The sequence below is a fragment of the Helianthus annuus genome, chromosome 14, assembly GCF_002127325.2.
Source record: "Helianthus annuus cultivar XRQ/B chromosome 14, HanXRQr2.0-SUNRISE, whole genome shotgun sequence".
NCBI lineage: Eukaryota > Viridiplantae > Streptophyta > Magnoliopsida > Asterales > Asteraceae > Helianthus > Helianthus annuus.
In genome coordinates, this window is record NC_035446.2 from 154,739,140 (window position 1) to 154,761,220 (window position 22,081).

Below are 22,081 nucleotides of genomic sequence, written 5' to 3' on the forward strand. Positions count from 1 at the left end.
CTTTCGAGATCATCGAACGTGTCGGGTCAGTCGCTTACAAGTTAAACTTGCCTGAAGAGCTTAGTGCTATTCATAATGTGTTCCATATCTGTAATTTGAAGAAGTGTTTCGCTGACGATTCACTGGTTATACCGCATACGGATATACACATAGACGAAAGTCTAAAATTTGTGGAAAAACCTTTGTCGATTGAGTATCGACAGGTAAAGAAGCTTCGAAGGAAGCACGTGCCTATTGTTAAGGTCAAATGGGATGCCCGTAGAGGTCCCGAATACACGTGGGAAGTGGAATCCACGATGCAAGAAAAATATCCCCATTTGTTTCAGTAAATCTCGGGGACGAGATTTCTTTTAAGGGGGTGAGGATGTAACACCTCGAAAAATTTCGTCCAATAATGTCTTAACACGTGTCATAAGGTTCCGGTATGTGAAAACGAACTTTAGAGGGACTAAAAGTGACAAACAGTGAAAACTATGGAACGTAAGGGTCCAAAGTGTCAACAATGGATAAATAGACTCTATGATAACCCTACATAATGTTCATAACCTTAAACGGGTGGTTCATGGATCATACGACGCGGAAATCGCACAAAAGTGAAGTATTTCAAACTATAGGGGCCAAAAGTGTCAACATGTTTAAATTATACCTCTGAGTGAACTTTTGGCAGACCCGAAGCTTTGAGAAGCTAAAATATACTCACTAGAATATGTGGTTAAAATTTCGTGAAGTTTCGTCAACGTATGAGAAAGTTATGGCCAAAACCGTACTTGAAGGACTAAAAGCGTCAACGTCGAATTTCATGGCTTTTCGGTTGAGCGCAAAGTTATCCGAGGACATTACCATGTAGGTAAATGTCCCAAGGTTCTTAAAAACCAAGTTTGGGGGTTTACGGGTCAAGAAAAGCAGCCGAAACATCGCATACAAGTTCAGGGACCAAAGCTGCCAAGTTGGAAACTTGTTTGGCTGAACAGGAGGTCAGGCGACCCGCCTGGACTGACCCAAGCGGGCCGCATGGGACTGCCAGTAACAGAAAAATACGAAAATTGCAATCTTGGTCCAAAATTGAAGTGCATACCAGCTCATTCCACCTCCCTTTTGCTCCAATCAGCTCCCATGCATGCCTAGGACCTCTGTGAACCTCTACAACCTCTGATTACACCATAAATTGGATCAAAAGCCTTCATTCTTGAGCACTTGTTGTAACAAAGAAAAACCATAAACTCTCAAGAACTCTCAAGGCATTTCTGGAGCTAATCTGAACGTCAAGGCAGCATCCTAGTGTTCACTAAGCACCTATAGGACCTTTGTAAGCTTCTAATTCGTCCTCTAATCCGTTCTTGCTTTGATTATTGCTAAAAGTCAAACTGTTTGTTCATAAGCTTTGACTTTCTGATTAAACAAGTTTCAATCAGTCATTTCTCGAATTGAAACCTGATATATGTTGGTATTTATGTGGGAAACAAACCCTCTAAAGGGTATTATCTGAATCCCACTACATGCATGCTAATTGTCGAGTCAAACGTGATTCTAAAAAGTCAACAGAAGTGATTTTTGAGAAAAATAGCTTAAATGGTAAAATAAATGACATGCAATCTGTTTGATCTTCATAGATAGCTTTATTATGAATATAAGAATGTATTTTACCACGATCAACTCGACAATCTATAGTATAAATACGAATCGGAGCCGAAAGTCCTATAAAACGACTAATTCGTAGACTATCGATTCGGATTCGTACATGCATGTTTGAGATCTGTATTGGAGAGTATTTTTGACCATTTTTATTTTGGTAAAACTTTCTGGAATTTTTGTTGATTAAGTCTATGCTTAGCCGATTCGAATGCATGTTTCCGATTTATGCATAAAGTTGACTATTTTGCCCTTTTTGATATAAAACGTGATTTTTGGAAAAGTGAAAGAGTAGAAATCTTTATTTCTAATATATAAACTTGCACCGAAAATTTCGGATCAGTTGGTGGTCCAGATTTTGAGTTATGGCCATTAGCGTAAAACTATGTTCTTAATTTACATAAACGGCCCTTTTCGCATATGACCTATTTCTGGCCACGTTTTGGTATAAAACTTTTTACCAACTGATGTATTATAATATTCTGGGAATTTTGATGATTTTTAATTAATTTTTGGCTGAACGGATCCTAGATCGCCTAGTTATTTCGGGTTATGTCGGTTTTGACCGTTTAAGCCATAAAATGAGTTTTACACATCCTTTTGACCCGAAACCTTTTTCTACTGATTTCAAATGTTAAATAAATTATTATGAGCCTTCTGGAAATATAAAAATCTCAGCTTTCATATATAAACCCGGAAACGGCTCTAAATCGCATATTTAGCGTTTTAAGCGCATAGTAAGCGTTATACTTGTTTTAAACATGTAAGACTTATACCTACTGATGTAATTAGCATATTTTCATATAATAACAGTAAGTATAAGTATATGATCTCAGATTTCCAGTTTTGGCATTTTTAGCCCTTGTGAATTTACTAAAATACCCCTACGGTGCATAGTTTGATTTTAAATGATAAATTTGATATATGGGTCATACCCTACTGTTATAACATGTTAAATTAAGTATATCTTCTGTATGAACCAGACCCGAACCTCAGATTTCTAAATTAACTCTTTTACAATCTTTTAAATGACCAAAATGCCCTTCTAAGGCATAAATCGAGTTTAAACTTATTCCGGGCAATATGGAACATAACTTACTGATGTTATATCATATTTAAAGCATATTACATCAGGAAACTTGCGTTTGATTCTTTTGGCTACCCGTATCGCCCTTTTCGCGTTCGGTTCGGTTTACGTAACTAGTTTGCGTAAATTGACCGAAACGGGTCAAACGATATCATTTTTATTTCAAAATCCAGAATGTATTTAGTATACCCATATTATACAAGTATTCAAACTTGTCGGGTCTAAATCACATTCTATCCGGTCTTTCGCTTAATCGTGCGTAAACCGTATCATTCTTAAAACTAACCGGTCAAAGCTTAGGCTTAAATAAAAGACCCGTTAGGAATCTAATAGGTTAATTATAAAGCTTTGTTCCAAATTAGGAGGCCCAGTAAAAGCTACCACACTCACCGTTTGTGTTACATACTTGCTCAGGTAAATACATTTTGACTTATTTTCCCTATACGGGCTTGGGGTACGGTATTTAAAATACCGCTTGATCGGGCGCACAAGTCCTGCGCCTTATGGGTGTACAGTCTTGAATAGCTTGTGCGACTCGTTTAAACAGTCTTGTCTTACTTTAGGCTTTGGGGGGTTATTGACCGTGTCCCGGATATCCTTGGCATTATCTTACGAGATGGCCACGACCAGAGCACGGGGTGTAGGCGTACACTCGGCGTGTATAACTCTTTAATGTGGTGTGTCATTTAATTCTTAGCCCGGACAGCAGATCCCGGGCCACCAAAGATACGAGTGCATGTAAATCGTTCACAAGTTTATATTATATAATTATCCCAAGTTAATAAAAATATTTATGCCTTGTGCATTTAAATCAATTTTCAATCATTTTCAAAATGAGTCAGTCGATTTGTATTTACCAGTGTAAACTGACGTATTTTTCCCAAAAGGTTAAGTGCAGGTACTATACGAAAATAGGCTGGCTGTTTCCTAAGAGCGTCCACTATAGTCTCGCAAGCTCGGACGACAAATATCTGTTGAACTATTTATTCTTATTTTGTTTGATCCGCCTGTGGATCCGTTTCAACTACTGTGATATTTATTATTGCACTTTATTTAAAGTTGAAATGTATCTATTCTGCTTCCGCTGTGCATTATTATATTGTGTTGATTGTCTATGACGATGCCAACTACGTCACTGTACCCCACACCGGGCCCACCGGTGACACGTGGAAATCGGGGTGTGACACCTTTGACTCAGAAGTACCCTGCTCATTCATCTCCATAAAAACTCTCTTCTCCTGTTCAAACCTTGCTTTATCCTTTGCCTCCATATCCTTTTTCACCATTTCTTTTGCATCAGCAATGGCATTTAAGGTTACATTAACCTTTTTGGAACCATCTGGCAAAGGGATGTCTGCAAGCATACTTGAATTATCTAGTGCAATGTACAGACCATCTTCATATCCCTTTTTCTTCAACTGCCTTATTTTCTCCCCCTTTTTGGCATCATTTGGTGGTGGGTTGTCCACAAAGATGATAGAGGGAGGAGCAGTGCTAGTGGTGTTCAGCAAGTGAGCCTTGATGGCTTTTATATCTGCCTGGGTGTCTTTGAACCTAGTGTCACGACCCTAGCCCTGGTTTGACCCGGTCCAGAGCCGCGGGACAGGAATCCCGTGGTATTTTAATTTAGGTGACAGCGGAAGTCTTTAATACAGGATCTTTTAATACTTTAAAATGCCCATTTACTTTATTACATAAATTAGGGATAAAACCCTGTAATTTACAATAAAGTGATTTCACTTGGGAAATCTTTATTTTACAAAACATGTTTCTTTATTTATTTATTTTGAGCCACTTCCTTAAGCTTGTAGTGCTTCACGACACTTTTCCTGGATCACAACAGATCACCTGAAACATGTTTAAGGTTTTGTCAGCGGGGAAATACTGAGTGAATCATTCATTTTACTTAAAACGACACATTATATATTATAAATTAGCAACATTCTTAGGCATTAATGGTTGTATTCTCTACATAAAGAGTTGTACAAGGTTTTTTTCCTCCTCTTTTCCTCGCCCACCACCGTTGATTCTCTCTTTTGTATGTTTCTTTGATCTACAACCAGTTACATTCTTACACCCCACACACATGCGATCGACCAAGAGAGAGATAGAGAGCAGGGAGAACTCTTCCGCTGGTAGTCGGTGTACGGCCGTGCAAGTCGGTGGTCGACCGTGGTAACGGTGTTGCACGCCGAACCTGAACGACAAGGGTTATGGTGGTAACCAGTAGCCACGTTAGCCTCAAGTCTCGACGGCTGCCGCTCACCTAAATCGACCAATATTTCTTGATATCCAATTATCCACCACTCACCACCGACGTGATTGCCCTAAATCGATACGATAACGGTGGGGCCGTGTTGTTATTAGGGTTATGTGACTAAATCGGTCGGCGATTGAGGATTCTGAGCACGGATCATTGATATGCACAACGATCTCACTCATATGCGGTTGACATTTGAGTATAAGGTGGTCACCATGATCGAGGTTCCCTGGGTTACGCTAATCGCTGATGAGATTGCAAAAGAAGCCGAGTTCTTTACATTCAGAACAACGATCTCACTCTGATGACGTTCGGGTAAGTATAGATGATGATTTGAAACAACTGTCACAAAGAAAAAAGGTTGAGCCAATAACCAAAATGAATAACGTACAGATTGTGGATATTCTGAGTAAATGTTATTGACACAAATATAATTTGATGATTCATAGGTTCTTTACCAAAAAGTGGTGGGTCAATTGATCAAGATGGCTACCGAGAAGGGCTGTGCGGCCAATCCTAATTTAAAGGTGAGTAGTGAGTGAGCATGGGTCACTATACGTTATTGTGTTCATGTTGTAAAGTGACGATATGGACGTGTTGAATAATAAGTTAAAATAGATGTTTACTTACGATTACAAGTTAATTTTTTAAAGTATAACTATTTAAAAGATTTTTAGCATTCTGAATAAACTTTGGATTGGTTGGTAAGAATCAAGAATGAACCGGTGATTGATTTTGGAGAAGTCATTGTGATGCCTTGTAACACCTCGGAAATTTACGTCCAATTTTGCATTGACACGTGGCATAGGCTTTGGATATGTGAAAACATACTTTAGAGGGACTAAAATTGACAAACAGTGAAACTATGGGAATATAAGGGTCCAAAGTGTCAACAATGGAAAAATAGGCTCTACAATAACCCTACATGGTGTTTATAATCCTAAACGGATATATCATGGATCATACAAACCGGAAAATGAAAGAAAGTGAGGAATTGCAAACTACAGGGGCTAATTGTGTCAACATGTTGAATGTATACCTCTGAGTGATCTTTTGGCAAACCCGAAGCTTTGTAATGATAAAATATACTCACTAGAATATGTGGTAAAAATTTCATGAAGTTTCGTTATCGTATGAGAAAGTTATGATCAAAACCGTGCGCGAAGGGTTAAATGCGTCAACGTTGAAATTCGTGACTTTTCGGGTAAGCACAAAGTTAACCAAGGACTTTACCATGTTTGTAAATGTCCCAAGGCTCTTAAAAATCATATTTGAGGGTCTAATGTGCAAGACAAATAGCAAAAACCACGTAACAAAGGACCAAGGACCAAAACATCAACATTTAAGAGGTTTTTGTGGATCAGAAGAAGCCAGGCGGCCCGCCTGGGGTCCTTAAGCGGGCCGCGAGACCTGCCCAGTGACAGAAAATGGCCAGGTGCCAGTTTCAGGCCTGATTTCGAGTTGTTTACAGCTGTTGTCCACTCCAGAGCCTCACCAATAGTATTACATGCAGCTAGGGGCACTTGGATCCATCTTACAACATCCCTAGACTATTGTGGCACCCTCTAATGAGATCAAAGTTGGCATAAAAGGGTCTTGAAGCTTACAAACATTCAACACTTGTAGTTACAAAAATTCACAAGATCAATTCTGGAGCTCTCTGGTCATCAACAAGGGTTCATAGGGCTTCCTACTTGTTATTAGGACTCTTGTAACTATTCATACCCTTCCCTAATTCGTTCTAGCTTAGTTTATTAACCGAAAGTTAATCCATCGTAAATTTAGTTTGACTTCATGATTAATCGAAAATGGCTCAGTCATTTCTCGAATTGAAAGTACCTACAAGTTGGTATTTATGTGGGTAACAAACCCTTAAAAGGGTATTTTCAGATTCCCACTCTAAATATGATAATTATCGAGTCAAAGCTTGTTTCAAAAAGTCAACAGAATGTGTATTTGCAAATTTAAGCATGATTAGCAATGTAGGGTACATGCAACCTATTTGATCATTAAAATAACTTGGTAATCAATGTAAGAATGTGTCTCAACAAGTTCATCTCGACAATTTTCAGTTTAAACCCGGATCGGAACCGAAAGTCTCATAAATTGACTTTTTCTTTGACTCTCAATTCTGATCCGTGCATGCATGTTTGAGATCTGCCTTAGAGTTTATTTTGAACCAATTTCATATATGTACAACTCTCTGAGATTTTACAACTTGGTTCAATACTCATCCGATGCATATGCATGTTTCCGATTTATGTTTAAAAGTTGACTATTATGCCCTTTTTGCTATAAAACGCGATTTTTGAAAAAGTGAAAGAGTAGAAACGTTTGTTACTGATTTATAAGCTTGCACTTAAAATTTGATATCAGTTTGAGGTCTAGATTATGAGTTATGCTCAATATCGTAATTTGAAAGCTTTATGTTAAGTAAACGGCGTAATTAGCGTATAGCCTATTTAAACCCACTTTTTGATATAAAACTTTTTACCCACTGATGTAATATAATATTTTGGGATTTTTGATGATTTTTATTTAATTTTTGGCTGAGCATAACATAGGTCTCTAAGTTTAATTCGGTTAATACCGATTTTGCCCTTTTTGGCCATAAAATGAATTCTACAAATCCTTTTGACCCCAAACCTTTTTCTACTGATTTTATTTGTTAAATAAAATAATTTGAGCCTTCGGGAATTATAAAAATCTCAGCTTTCTTTTAAAAACCCGGAAATGGCTCCAAATCGGCTTTTTAAGCATATTTAACGCATAGTATGTACTATAATCATATTAAACATATAAGGTTAATACCTACTGATGTTTCTAGTATATTTTTATATAATAACAGTAAGCACAAGTTTTTGAACTCAGGTTTCCAGTTTTGATCGTTTGAGCCCTTGTGAAATTACCAAAATACCCCTAAGGGGCATAGTTTGGTTTTAAATGATAAGTTTCACATACGGGTCATAACCTACTGTTATAACATATTAAATTAAGTGTATTTGCTGTGTAAATCAGACCTGTAACTCAGATTACAAATTTAACTCTTTTATAATCTTTTAAATGACCAAAATGCCCTTATGAGGTGTAAATTGAGTTAAATTTCGTATGGGGCATAATAGAAGATATCTTACTTATAGTATAACATATTTAAGGCATATTATCTCAGGAAACTTGCATATGACTCTTATGGTTACCCGTAACGCTCTTTTAGCGTTCGGTTCGGTTTATGTAACTAGTTTGCATAAATTGACCGAAACGGGTCAAATATTATCATTTTTGTCTCAAAATCCAGAATGTATTTAGCATACCCATATTATACAAGTATTCAAACTTGTCGGGTCTAAATCACGTTCTATCCGGTCTTCGCTTAATCGTGCGTTTGAACCGTATCGTCCTTAAAACTAACCGGTCTAAGCTTAGGCTTAAATAAAGATCCGTTAGGAATCTAATAGGTTATTATAAACCTTTGTTCCAGAATAGAAGAACCAGTAAAAGCTACCTTCACTTGCTAGTTGTGATTTATACTTACCAAGGTAAATACTTTTAACTTATTTTCCCTATACGGGCTTGGGTTACGGTATATAGAATACCGCTTGATCGAGCATCAAATCTTACATCCTTGGGTGGTTAATTGAATAATTTGATCGGCTCGTTTAAATAGTCTTGTTTACTTTAAGCCTTTGGGGGATTAATGACCATGTCCCGGATATCCTTGGCATCATCTTACGAGATGGCCACGACCAGAGCACGAGGTGTAGGCGTACACCTGTCAGTGTATAACTCATTATTGTGGTGTGTCTATTGATCTTTAACCCGGACAAGATCCGGGCTACTGAACGCACAAGTAACATGTAATTCGTTCACAAGATTATAATAAATAATTATCCCAAGTTATAAAAATGTTTTGTGCCTTGAGCATTCAAATCAATTTTCAACCTTTTCAAAATGAGTCAGTTAAATTGTATTTACCAGTGTAAACTGACGTATTTTCCCAAAAGGTTAAGTGCAGGTACTACACGTAATAGGCTGGCTGTCTTCTAGAGCGTCCACAATAAGTCTCGCAAGCTTGGATGACAATAAATCTGTTGAACAATATCTTATTTTATTTTGATCCGCCTGTGGATCCGTTTCAACTATTAGTGATATTTGATATTACACTCTATTAAAGTTGAAATGAATCTATCTTTGCTTCCGGTGTGCATTTATATATTGTGTTGTTTGTCTATGATGATGCCAACTACGTCATTATACTCCCCACCGGGCCCACCGGTGACACGTGGAAATTAGGGGTGTGACAGGTTGGTATCAGAGCCGACTCTGAGTGAATTAAACACTAGCTTTTTGTGTTTAATCTCAGTTACACAATTGCACATTCCTCGATTCTCGAGTCTAGACAAAGAACTTAGGAAATATCCAAAAATTTGTTTTATTTTCTAACTTTGTCTTAAATATATTTTGTTGTGTCACTTGTTTGATTTTTGACAGGTTCACAAATGCCGCCGCGTATGAGAGGAAGAGGAAGGGGACAAGGAGCATATGCAGCCCCAAACGACCATGAAGCCGGACCTTCGCACAGGCGAACACCTTCAGGCTCCCATAACACAGATACTCAAAATCTGTGGAGGTCTTTTACTGAACCCGCAAGGCACTCGGTTTCACTGAGTACCTCACCTTCTATCCCACACTCCTTTGGGCCTCAATCAGAAAATGAGCCCCACAACTCTCACCAGTCCTATATTCCTCTCCAAGGACACCAATCACCCTTTGACCACCCATCACCTGTTTTCCAAGGCCTGTACAACCCCGCTGACTACCTTGATGTGCCTATGGGTTTTAACCCACTAGGACCAGAAGACCATTTTCCTGGTGGCAATGCGATGGATGTCGATGAAGATACCGATCCCTCAATGCCACCATCTGGAACTCCGAACCACCCTATCGAGATTTCTGATGGGTCACCATTTGTGGGATCACCATACAATGGTCCCGACAGCTTTGAGGAGAGATTCAGGCAGTATGACTGGGTATTTACCCCTAGTTACCATAACTCTCCCCTGCACCAGCCGCAACACAGCTCTCCCTTGCACCCCCAGCAACAGCAGCCACAGCAGCAGCAGAATCCTTCTGAGGATTCCCGACTTGTCGAGGTCACTCCACCGCTGCCACCACCTCCGGTTTTGCCTCCCCCGCCTCCGAGGCGAAGACAAACGAACGCACGAATTTCCGCACGAGGGGGAGTGCGCATCGGCACCCCTCCACATTCAGGTGGCAGCCGGTACTCGCCACTTCATGAAAAACCAGAGATGGGAGAATCTTCACATCCCGTCTCAGAAGTAACTTCTGCGCCAATCGCGCCACCACCACCACAGGATTTCGGAGACCCAATCCCTGCTTATACTAGCGCGGCAGCATACAATCCCTTCGAGCAGACGATCCCCACAGGTTATAACTTTACGGAGGATCCCAACTGGGTTGTCACACCCCGATTTCCACGTGTATCACCGGTGGGCCCGGCGGGGGATTACCGTGACGTAGTTGGCAACAATATAGTCAAACCACACAATTATATAAATGCACAGCGGAAGCTTAAAGATAAATATATACTTCAACCCCTGGTTGTAATATCAAATGTATTACAGAAGTCGAATGTATCCACAGTGGATCAAAATAATAAAATATTGTTCATTCAGATTCGGCATCGAGTTTGCGAGACTATTCGTGATGCTTAGGAAGCTAATACCAGCCAATTTCGTATAGTACCTGCACTTAATCTTTTTGGGGAAAAATACGTCAGTTTACACTGGTAAATGCATTCAACTGACACATTTGAAAATGTTTATTTAAAATTGATTTGAATGCACAAGGCACAAATTCTTTCATAACTTGGGAAAATTATTAAAATCTTGTGAACGTATTACATGTTCTTTTATGCGTTCAGTAGCCCGGATCGTGTCGGGTTAAAGATTAATAGACACACCACATTGCGTAAAACCGTAGTATAGAAACCAACGGCTACGTCTTTTAATTAAATGTCGACAATATATACCGGGTGTACGCCTACACCGGGATGTCGATGGTCGTGGCCATTTCGTAAAATGATGCCAAGGATATCCGGGACAACGGTCATTAACCCCCCAAAGGCTTTTAAGAAACAAAACTGTTTAAATAAGCCGATCATAATATTTAATTAACCACCTAAGCGATGGAAGATATGATGCTCAATCAAGCGGTAAATATTATACCGTATCCCAAGCCCATATAGGGGAAATAAGTTAAAAGTATTTACCTTTGCAAGTATTATTCCTTAATTTGATTAAATCACCGATAGCTTTTACTGGGCTCCTAATCTGGAACGAAGGTTTTAATTAACCTCTTAGAATCCTAACAGGTCTTTATATTGGCCGTAGCCTAGACCGGTTGGTTCCGGAATATAAATATGGTTTAATTGCGCGAAAAGGCGAAAACCGAGAATGGAGTGTGATTATGCCCCCAACAAGTTCAGAGACTTGTTTTATATAGGTTTAAGGTTCACACTCTGGATTTTGGGGTCCAAATAATATAATTTGACCCGTATCAGCTAATTTACGAAAACTAGTTTCATAAGCCGAACCGTGCGCGCAATAGGCGAAACGGTTAACCATGAGAGTCTTACGCTTATTTCCTAAGTCAATATGCCTTAAAGAGGTTGTGGTATCAGTAGGATACCTTCCGTGACGCCCGTAACGAGTTTAAGTTAATATTATGCCCCGTAGGGGCTTTTCGGTCATTTTAAAGACTTTTAAAGGGCTTTTCGAGTTCTACAGGAAATCTGAGTTTCCCGATCAGTTTGTAAAGTCTAAAATACTTTATTTATTATTTAAAATCAATGGCAACTGGAATCGGGTCAAAAGACCTTGTAGAACTCAAGTTTTGGCCGAAAAGGGTATATACGGTATTTACCGAACCGTAGCCATAACCGCAGGTTATGAGCAAGGTAAAAATTATTAAAAATCTTTAAAATTCCAAAAATATTATTTTACTACAGTGGGTAAAAGTTTTGGAGACGAAATCTTGGTTTAGATGGGTGTTATGCTAATTGCGCCGTTTATTACAAAAGTTTCTTATAATTGCGCTATTTAGCATAACTCTCATTCTAGACCTCGGATTGACGTGAAACTTTAAGGACATGCTTATAATTTAATAAGCAAGGTTATGGTCCCTTCATGTGTCCGAAATACTCGTTTTATTTTATAAAGGCCGGTACGGTCAACTTTTAGGCGATTAACGGAAATGCGTAAAAGACTCGGACAAATCATGAACCGGTCACAGAGGCTTATATCACCATGTAACCTGGTCCTAAGAGAGTCCTAAGGCATATCTATACCTCACTAAAATGGGTCAAAACTGAAGTCAAAGCAAAAGTCAAACTTTTGCGACATTCGGCTCCGAACCGGGTCAATGTAGCAAATGGTCGATTCAAACGAGCGTAAACAAGTTGATATACTTAATATCATGTTTTATGAGTGCCAAAACAGGTTTCATAGCATATACATTACAGATTATGTACAAAACGGCAAAATAGCTTTCTGTTGACTTTTTAAGTGCACGTTTGACTCGACATTTGACATAGTTAGAGTGGTGATCAGAGGGAACCCTTTTAGGGGTTTATTACCCACATAAATACCAACTCATAACTACCTTTGATCCGACAATTCACTGGACCATTTGTGAATTATCGCTATGACAACCGTTAGTTACGACGGTTTGGTTTATAAGCTAAATCTATGGAAATACAAGACCACAATGGATGTGAACGACTTACAGAAGTTGTGTCTTGCTTAGAGAGCAGAGAAGAATGCTTGAGAGCTTCTTAGAATGATCAGTTGAGTGTTTTGAGTTGTGATGAAAGTTATGAACCAAGGATGGCTATTTATAGTGAAACAAGGCACTCAAGATCATTACACAACACCTACAACTGATCATGGATGATGGGCAGGTGTCCCATAGAGCTATGGGTCGAGTATAGGGTGCCCATGCCTCATTTATTGATGTTTGATCGTTCACAAGCTCAAAAGGCAAGAAAATCCAAGTTTTCTGCATCTGGGCGTCCAATGCGGCCCGCATGGAAGTTTTCCATGCATTTGAACGCGGGCCGCCTGAGGTTTAAAATCAGGCGCGTATCTTAGATGGCTCGCGGCCCGCTTTCACTTAACCCAAACTCTAATGCGGGTCGCGAGAGGCCTGTTTTTCAGGTTTTTAAAATCTTTTATAATCATTACGAAATCCTGGTAATTAATAACGAAATCTTTCGTAATTATTAACCTGACCTTTCGGGTTTGAAGGGGTAACTTTGCGGTTTGGCCCTCGGTTAATTACAACTAAGGACCTCGTGTTATTTACCCGCGTTGTTAAGTCCCCGGTTAGTTTATTAATTATTCAGAAAGCCTTAACTTTCATTGTTGACGCTTTTATCCCTTCTCATACGAATTCGATCATAACTTTCTCGTTTTAAAACGGAACTTCGCGGAATTTATACAGTATATTCTAGTGAGCGTATAATACTGTTACAAAGCCTTGGGAACGTTAAAGGGTCACTCAGAGGTATAATTAAACATGTTGGCACGGTTAACCCCTGTAGCTTGTAATCTCTCACTTTCTTCCGCGTTTCACTTCCGTACGATCTATGATTTATTCGTTTGAAGGTACAAGCATTATTTAGGGTTACTATACAGTATATTTACCCTTGATTGACATTTATAACCCTCGAATTTATATACTTTCAAGGTTTGTCAATATTAGTCCTTTATTTAATATCAATGCCACGTGTAATCAAATGACACGTGTTAACACATTATTGGACACAAAAATTCGAGGTGTTACATCCTCACCCCCTTAAAATAAATCTCGACCCGAGATTTACTCAAATAAATAAGGGTATTTTTCTTTCATTGTGGCTTCGACTTCCCACGTGTATTCGGGACCTCTACGAGCATCCCATTTGACTTTTACAATCGGTACGTGCTTTCTTCGAAGCTTCTTCACCTGTCGATCTTCAATCGACAAAGGTTTTTCTACAAACTTTAAGCTCTCATCTATATGCACATCCGTGTGTGGAATCACCAATGATTCATCGGCGAAGCACTTTTTGAGATTGCAGATGTGGAACACATTGTGAATTCCATTGAGCTCTTCAGGCAAGTTCAACTTATAGGCAACTGACCCGACACGTTCAATGACCTCAAAAGGTCCTATGTACCTCGGACTCAGCTTGCCCTTCTTGCCGAAACGCATCACCCCTTTCCAGGGCGACACCTTAAGCAACACCTTTTCACCTACATCAAAGTGAAGGTCCTTACGCTTCGGATCAGCGTAGCTTTTCTGCCTATCACGGGCAGCCTTGAGACGTTCCCGTATCTGGACAATCTTGTCCGTTGTCTGGAAAACTATCTCTGGTCCCGATAATTGGACCTCTCCTACTTCCGCCCAACAAACAGGCGATCTACATTTCCTACCGTATAATGCCTCGAAAGGCGCAACCTTTATGCTGGTATGGTAGCTATTATTGTAGGAGAATTCGATTAGGGGTAGATTCTTATCCCAGTTACCACCTAAATCGATCGCACATGCACGAAGCATGTCTTTTAACGTCTGTATAGTACGCTCACTTTGACCGTCCGTCTGTGGATGGTAAGCCGTACTGAAGTTCAAACGCGTACCTAAAGATTGCTGGAAACTCTTCCAGAAATGTGACGTGTATCTAGTATCCCTGTCGGAGATAATAGACACAGGTATGCCGTGTAAGGCTACAATCTTATCAACATACAGTTGGGCTAACATATCGGAGCTATACGTCTCCTTGATGGGTAAGAAATGAGCTGATTTAGTCAGCCTATCGACTATGACCCATATCGTGTCGTTTCCCTTCCTGGTTTTCGGTAACTTGGTAATAAAATCCATAGTTACACATTCCCACTTCCACGCGAAAAGCTCAGGCTGTTGTAGTAAGCCAGACGGCTTTTGGTGCTCGGCTTTGACTTGAGCACAAGTCAAGCACTTTGCTACATGGGCGGCCACAGACTTTTTCAAGCCTATCCACCAATAGTTTGCCTTTAAGTCATGATACATTTTGTCGGCTCCAGGATGGACCGAATATTTGGAACTATGGGCTTCCTGGAGGATAACATCTCGTAGCCCTCCATAAATCGGAACCCATATACGTCCGTTCAGTCTAAGGATTCCATCCTTGCTAAGAGTCAACTGCTCCTTAGTTACTCCTAACTTTTCATTAGGATAATTAGCTTCCAACACAGCTGTAACAACTCTCATTAAAATTAATAATTAGGATGATAATTAGTCCATAAGAAAACCCTAATTGAGAAACCCAAGTAATTCTGCACTAACCCTAAAATTTTTAGAACAATCGGAATCAGGATCAGGACCCCTAAAACTCAGGGGGGATAAACCCTAGCTTACGATTATCCATATAATACGCTGTCGAAATTGAATTTATAAAAACTGTCGACTCACCTGAGCTAGTTGGACACGTACCTACCCTACCCTAAAAATGACTTCCCAGGCGAGTAGCGGAAGGTTCCCCGAATTCTGTCGCGACACGCGGGAGATACCAATTTTGGGTATAAATAGAGGGGTCTGGCACTTGCACTCTGGTGTTAATTCGACGAAGAAATTCACTTCGTAGACGAAGTTATACACTATTTACTACAATTAAACACACACGATCACGAGGTGCTGCCGTAATCAGGGTAATTACTCGATCGCTATTACGATTCATTGTCCGAAATCAATATATCCAAAGAATGTTTAAGTGCTGCCCACATTGGGCTATGCTTTGTCGTTGTCGATAATTCGATAATGAGTTGAAGCATTGTACTTTGTCGTTGTCGATAATTCGATACACGAGTTGAAGTACTATACTTTGTCGTTTGTCATTTTGATAAATGAGTTGAAGTATTGCACTTGGTCATTCATTGTAAGAATTGATCTCGGGAAATTATCGTAACTGCTGTATTGATCACTAACCTGTTTGCGTGTATGCATTATTATTTGAATTAGGATAATCAAGGCTAATCAGTAGGCTTATACCTTGCCCGTTAAAACTGCAATGTGAGTCATTCTCTTTTTATCAAACTGTTTTACAATACTTCAAAGTATTTTCAAAGTGTTATAATTACAGGGATTAAGTCGTGGTTATCTTGATCGCTGGTTAGTGGGGTATTGTGCACATTACTAATTTTTCACGGTTAGGCAATAAGCCCTAACAGGGGTTAGGCTACAAGACCTAGCAGTGACAAAACGTCACTAATTGGGTGACTGGACCCAATAGTGGTATGACCATCGTCACACGGGTGGCAAGACCAGATATAAAATAAGATACTGCCATTGTAATCGCTCTTATGCTGTAATTAATAACTATGTGTCGTTTTAGCAAACTGAATGATTCACTCAGTATTTCCCCGCTGACAAAACCTTTTTACAACATGTTTCAGGTGACATACTGTGAATTCAGTACACGTGCTACGGAGCACCATCAAGCTTGAAGTAGTGGCTCATATAAAATAAATAAACATGTTTGTAAAATAATGAAATGATGAAATTTACGGGGTTTATCCCGAAATGTAAATAAATAATACTCGGGCATTTTCAAATTTTAAACGATCCTGTTAAGACTTCCGCTGTAAACATGACTACCGCGTGTTTCCTGTCCCGCGGCTCCTGATCCGGGTCAAACCGGGGGCGGGGGCCGTGACAGGAAAGAGGTGGTATCAGAGCCACTAATCAAGCCACTGATTTAAGCCTATCAAATATTTAGAAAATACTTAATTTTATGAATTGCTATTCTGTGATTATGTGTTTCATTATCTGACTAATTGTATACAGTATGGACAGATCTTTATATACTAGTCAACGTAGCAATGAATACAAATTTTTAAATAAATTTGAACCAAAGTTTTAGTACTTTCATTATCTGCAGTTTAGAAGCTTTATTCCGTAAATAAATAAACTTATAAATAAAACATAGGTTGCTTTAAATTCTAGTTGTTCTGGTAGATAAAATCAAAATCTGTTATAAATTCTGATTTAATAAATTGTGTGTGTATTTTTAAACAGCATGAGTGATTTGTCTGATGCCTTCAGAATTTAAATCTCTATCCAGTAAGAGTAGAAGTTTCCAGAGATTTCAATAGATATATACCAGATAGAGAAGAACCTATAGAATTTGATGCTTCACCTCTCAAGAAACCCAAGCCCAAGAAAATAGACATTGGGGAAAGCTCTAGGCAAATTAAAGGGTTACCATCTCAAGAAGAATTAGACCTTACATTAACAGACTATAGTACTATCAAGAATATTAATGAAACACAACTATCAATGAACTTAGAACCAGCTATTCCAAACCTTTCAGTACATTCGCGACCTTTCGACATAGACGAATGGTTGACTCATGAAATACAGTTACAGAACAATCCCTATAAGCTTTTTCCTCAGTTCAATCTAGAACCTTTACCAAATCCACCAAAGAGTAACGAGAATACAACTAGACTTCACTACTTGGATCAAGAACTAATGAATATTGGAAATAGGATCCAAGAGATTGGGAAACAAATCTCCTGGAATTACGATCCAAGGAAACACCGTTACTAGACTATTATCTAACAAAAGGATAAAGGAATTATGAAATTACGATTATGTAATAGTAATAAGTAAAATCAGTATGTGTAAAATAAAACGGATGTATATAGAAGCATGATATAATGAAAAACTTAGAAAATTTACAGAATTGGGTTCACGTGATTATGTGCAATTAAGGGTAACATTGGATTATTTCTTGTATACTAATTATTTATCTATAAATCAGTTATCCAATGGAAAACGCTAATAACGAACCAGTTAACGAGGGTAATCAATCTGAGCAACAGTCAGGGGGTCAATATATGACTAGGCAGGATATAGAAAATATCGTTGCTCAAGGGATCGCCAACACTATTCCAACAATAATTGCTCAAGGGATAGCCAACGCTATTCCAGCAATTGTTGCTGCTGTTAAAAATCCCGTAGAACCACAGCAAATCATTCCTAGCAAATGTATTTCTGAAGATAATTTCAGTAATAGCGTAAACGGAGGTAATGATCATGTTAATCATGATAAAGAACCGCGACAAGCTCCGCTTCCTAAGAAAAGGAAAGCTGCAACACCTGGTTGCACTTATAAGGAGTTCCTTGCCTGTAAACCTGTAGAATTCGCAGGCAATGAAGGGGCAACTGCGGCACTGCGTTGGTTAGAAAAAACCGAGGCAGTGATCAGAATAAGCAAATGTGTTGAGGAAGATAAGGTTATGTATGCTTCGCACCTTTTCAAGGAAGAAGCGTTAGAATGGTGGAATACAGTGTTACAAGCCAAAGGAAGTGACGTAGCCTATGCCATGGGTTGGGAAGAGTTTAAGCAATTAATAGAAAGAAAATTTTGTCCCGAATATGAGAAAGAGCAAATGGCAAATAAGTTTTTAAGTCACCGAATGGTAGATGTAGATTGTCGAGGGTATACTTCAAAATTCTTTGAGTATGCCAGAATTGTACCTACTCTGGCTTCGCCAGAACCGGTACTTATATCTCGCTATATTTGGGGATTGATTAGTGAAATTCGTGACATTGTTAAAGCCGCGAGACCTCGTACAATTGACGATGCGGTAGAATTAGCCAACACTCTAACTGATGGACTGGTACGCACTCGGGAAGAAAATAGGAGGAAAGATTTAGCCCAGAAAATTTCCCAAGAATTTCACATAGGTAGTAATAACCATCTCAGGAAAAGAGGAAATGAGCGATTTCCTACTATTCCATTTTGCGATACCTGCAAGGGAAAGCATTTTGGAAAATGCAAAGGATGCTGCAATTTCTGCAAAATTCCAGGACATCGGGAAGAGGATTGCAGGAAAAAGAAGGCAATAACCTGTTACAATTGTGGAGAAGCCGGACATTACAGAACGAACTGCCCGAAATTAGGCAACCCAGCAAACGAAAAGGCGAAACCTGCAGAAGGGACTGCCAAGAGAAACGCAAGAACTTTTCAATTGACTACTCAGGAAGCTGAACTAATTCCTGACATCCTAGTTGGTACGTTTTAGTTCCCGACGATTAGGCAAAAGTATTATTTGATTCTGGTACAAACCAAAGTTTTACAAATACTCCCTTTTTGCCAAATCCTTAATTTACTTTTAACCAAACCTTAGGCTGACTTCTACAGATGACACAGATTTCGTTAATATTTTGCGAATATTGAATTAATAAGACGTAAATTTTTAATAAATTAGCCAGATTTGATGTTATAGGAATAGATTGGTTAACTAAACTAATTTTGCTCGAATTCTCTATAATAAAAGCTTCCGTGTTAATAGAAAGGACGGATCAAGGAGAAGGTGTATCAATTATAGGGAATTAAAGTTATAATTAGGAATCGATACCCATTACCTAAGATTGATGATCTATTTGATCAACTCTAGAAAACTAGGTATTTGTGTACGATAGATTTGTGTTTTAGATATTATCACTTGAAAGAACAAGAAGAAAACATACCTAAAACTGCTCTCAGGATTAGGTATGAGCGATACAAATTCACAATCATGCTCTCCGGATTAACAAATGCCCCAGTAGCATTTATGGACATGATAAACAGAATATGTAAACCATATTTGGATAAATTTGTAATTGTTTTCATCAAACAATATACTTATTTACTTCCAAAAGTCAGGAGGACTGTTGTAGGCATTTACATATGCCTAAATTCTCAAAATGTGAATTCTGACTTTAAGAAGTGCAATTCTTAAGACACATAGTGAATCTTGAAGGTATTCACTTAGATCTTGCTAAGATAGCAGCAAATGACTAAATGGAAGATTCCGCAATCCCTAAAGAGAAATTAGGAATTATGTAAATTCAGACAGATACTGTAGACAGTTTATTTGGAATATTTTTCTAGGTAGGATATATCCCTAAACTAAGCTAAAACAGTTTAAGACTGAATAAGAACCTAAACCAAAAGAAGCCTTTAAAATTTTACAGTATAAAGTAACAAGGGTCCCAATTCTAGAAGGAACAGAAGGTTTTAAAAGTATACGGTAATGCCTCAAAGCTAGAATTCGGAGATATGATAATGCCACACAAAAAGGTAATTGTGTATGCATCAAGGCAATTGCAAAAGCACGAAGAAAGCAATTCCACCTCTATATCTAAAATTTAGAAGCCATAAATTTACCCTTAAGATTTGGAAACATTATCTGAAAAGAGGTAAGTTTACTATCTATATGGGTCATAAGAATTTAAGATACATATTTGAGCAACAAGAATTAGAAAATCCTAAGTAAATACAACTGCAATATTTAGTATCACTGGAGACGATTATAAACAAAAGATGTTGGAGTTCGAGTTGGAGACAAAATGTTATCAAAAATAATCTCCTTGGAAAAGAGTTATTAGATTCGGTAAGAAAGGAAAGCTAAATCTAAGGTACGTAGGATCATTTCTAGTAAATCTCGAGGACGAGATTTTTATTAAGGTGGGGAGGATGTAACAACTCTCATTAAAATTAATAATTAGGATGATAATTAGTCCATAAGAAAACCCTAATTGAGAAACCCAAGTAATTCTGCACTAACCCTAAAATTTTTAGAACAATCGGAATCAGGATCAGGACCCCTAAAACTCAGGGGGGATAAACCCTAGCTTACGATTATCCATATAATACGCTGTCGAAATTGAATTTATAAAAACTGTCGACTCACCTGAGCTAGTTGGACACGTACCTACCCTACCCTAAAAATGACTTCCCAGGCGAGTAGCGGAAGGTTCCCCGAATTCTGTCGCGACACGCGGGAGATACCAATTTTGGGTATAAATAGAGGGGTCTGGCACTTGCACTCTGGTGTTAATTCGACGAAGAAATTCACTTCGTAGACGAAGTTATACACTATTTACTACAATTAAACACACACGATCACGAGGTGCTGCCGTAATCAGGGTAATTACTCGATCGCTATTACGATTCATTGTCCGAAATCAATATATCCAAAGAATGTTTAAGTGCTGCCCACATTGGGCTATGCTTTGTCGTTGTCGATAATTCGATAATGAGTTGAAGCATTGTACTTTGTCGTTGTCGATAATTCGATACACGAGTTGAAGTACTATACTTTGTCGTTTGTCATTTTGATAAATGAGTTGAAGTATTGCACTTGGTCATTCATTGTAAGAATTGATCTCGGGAAATTATCGTAACTGCTGTATTGATCACTAACCTGTTTGCGTGTATGCATTATTATTTGAATTAGGATAATCAAGGCTAATCAGTAGGCTTATACCTTGCCCGTTAAAACTGCAATGTGAGTCATTCTCTTTTTATCAAACTGTTTTACAATACTTCAAAGTATTTTCAAAGTGTTATAATTACAGGGATTAAGTCGTGGTTATCTTGATCGCTGGTTAGTGGGGTATTGTGCACATTACTAATTTTTCACGGTTAGGCAATAAGCCCTAACAGGGGTTAGGCTACAAGACCTAGCAGTGACAAAACGTCACTAATTGGGTGACTGGACCCAATAGTGGTATGACCATCGTCACACGGGTGGCAAGACCAGATATAAAATAAGATACTGCCATTGTAATCGCTCTTATGCTGTAATTAATAACTATGTGTCGTTTTAGCAAACTGAATGATTCACTCAGTATTTCCCCGCTGACAAAACCTTTTTACAACATGTTTCAGGTGACATACTGTGAATTCAGTACACGTGCTACGGAGCACCATCAAGCTTGAAGTAGTGGCTCATATAAAATAAATAAACATGTTTGTAAAATAATGAAATGATGAAATTTACGGGGTTTATCCCGAAATGTAAATAAATAATACTCGGGCATTTTCAAATTTTAAACGATCCTGTTAAGACTTCCGCTGTAAACATGACTACCGCGTGTTTCCTGTCCCGCGGCTCCTGATCCGGGTCAAACCGGGGGCGGGGGCCGTGACAGGAAAGAGGTGGTATCAGAGCCACTAATCAAGCCACTGATTTAAGCCTATCAAATATTTAGAAAATACTTAATTTTATGAATTG

General features: G+C 38.6%; 1 long non-coding RNA gene across 3 annotated transcripts in view; it reads left to right on the forward strand.

Annotated features, from left to right (window-relative positions):
• The first annotated feature begins 4,723 nt into the window (after nt 1–4,723).
• The window catches only part of LOC110906130, a 39,854-nt gene continuing 22,496 nt past the window's right edge, over nt 4,724–22,081 (forward strand). For all 3 annotated transcript variants that reach the window (XR_002573684.2, XR_004879672.1, XR_004879671.1), the window contains exons 1-2: nt 4,724–5,291; nt 5,426–5,503. This is a non-coding gene — a long non-coding RNA (uncharacterized LOC110906130). The remainder of the gene's footprint in view (nt 5,292–5,425; nt 5,504–22,081) is intronic.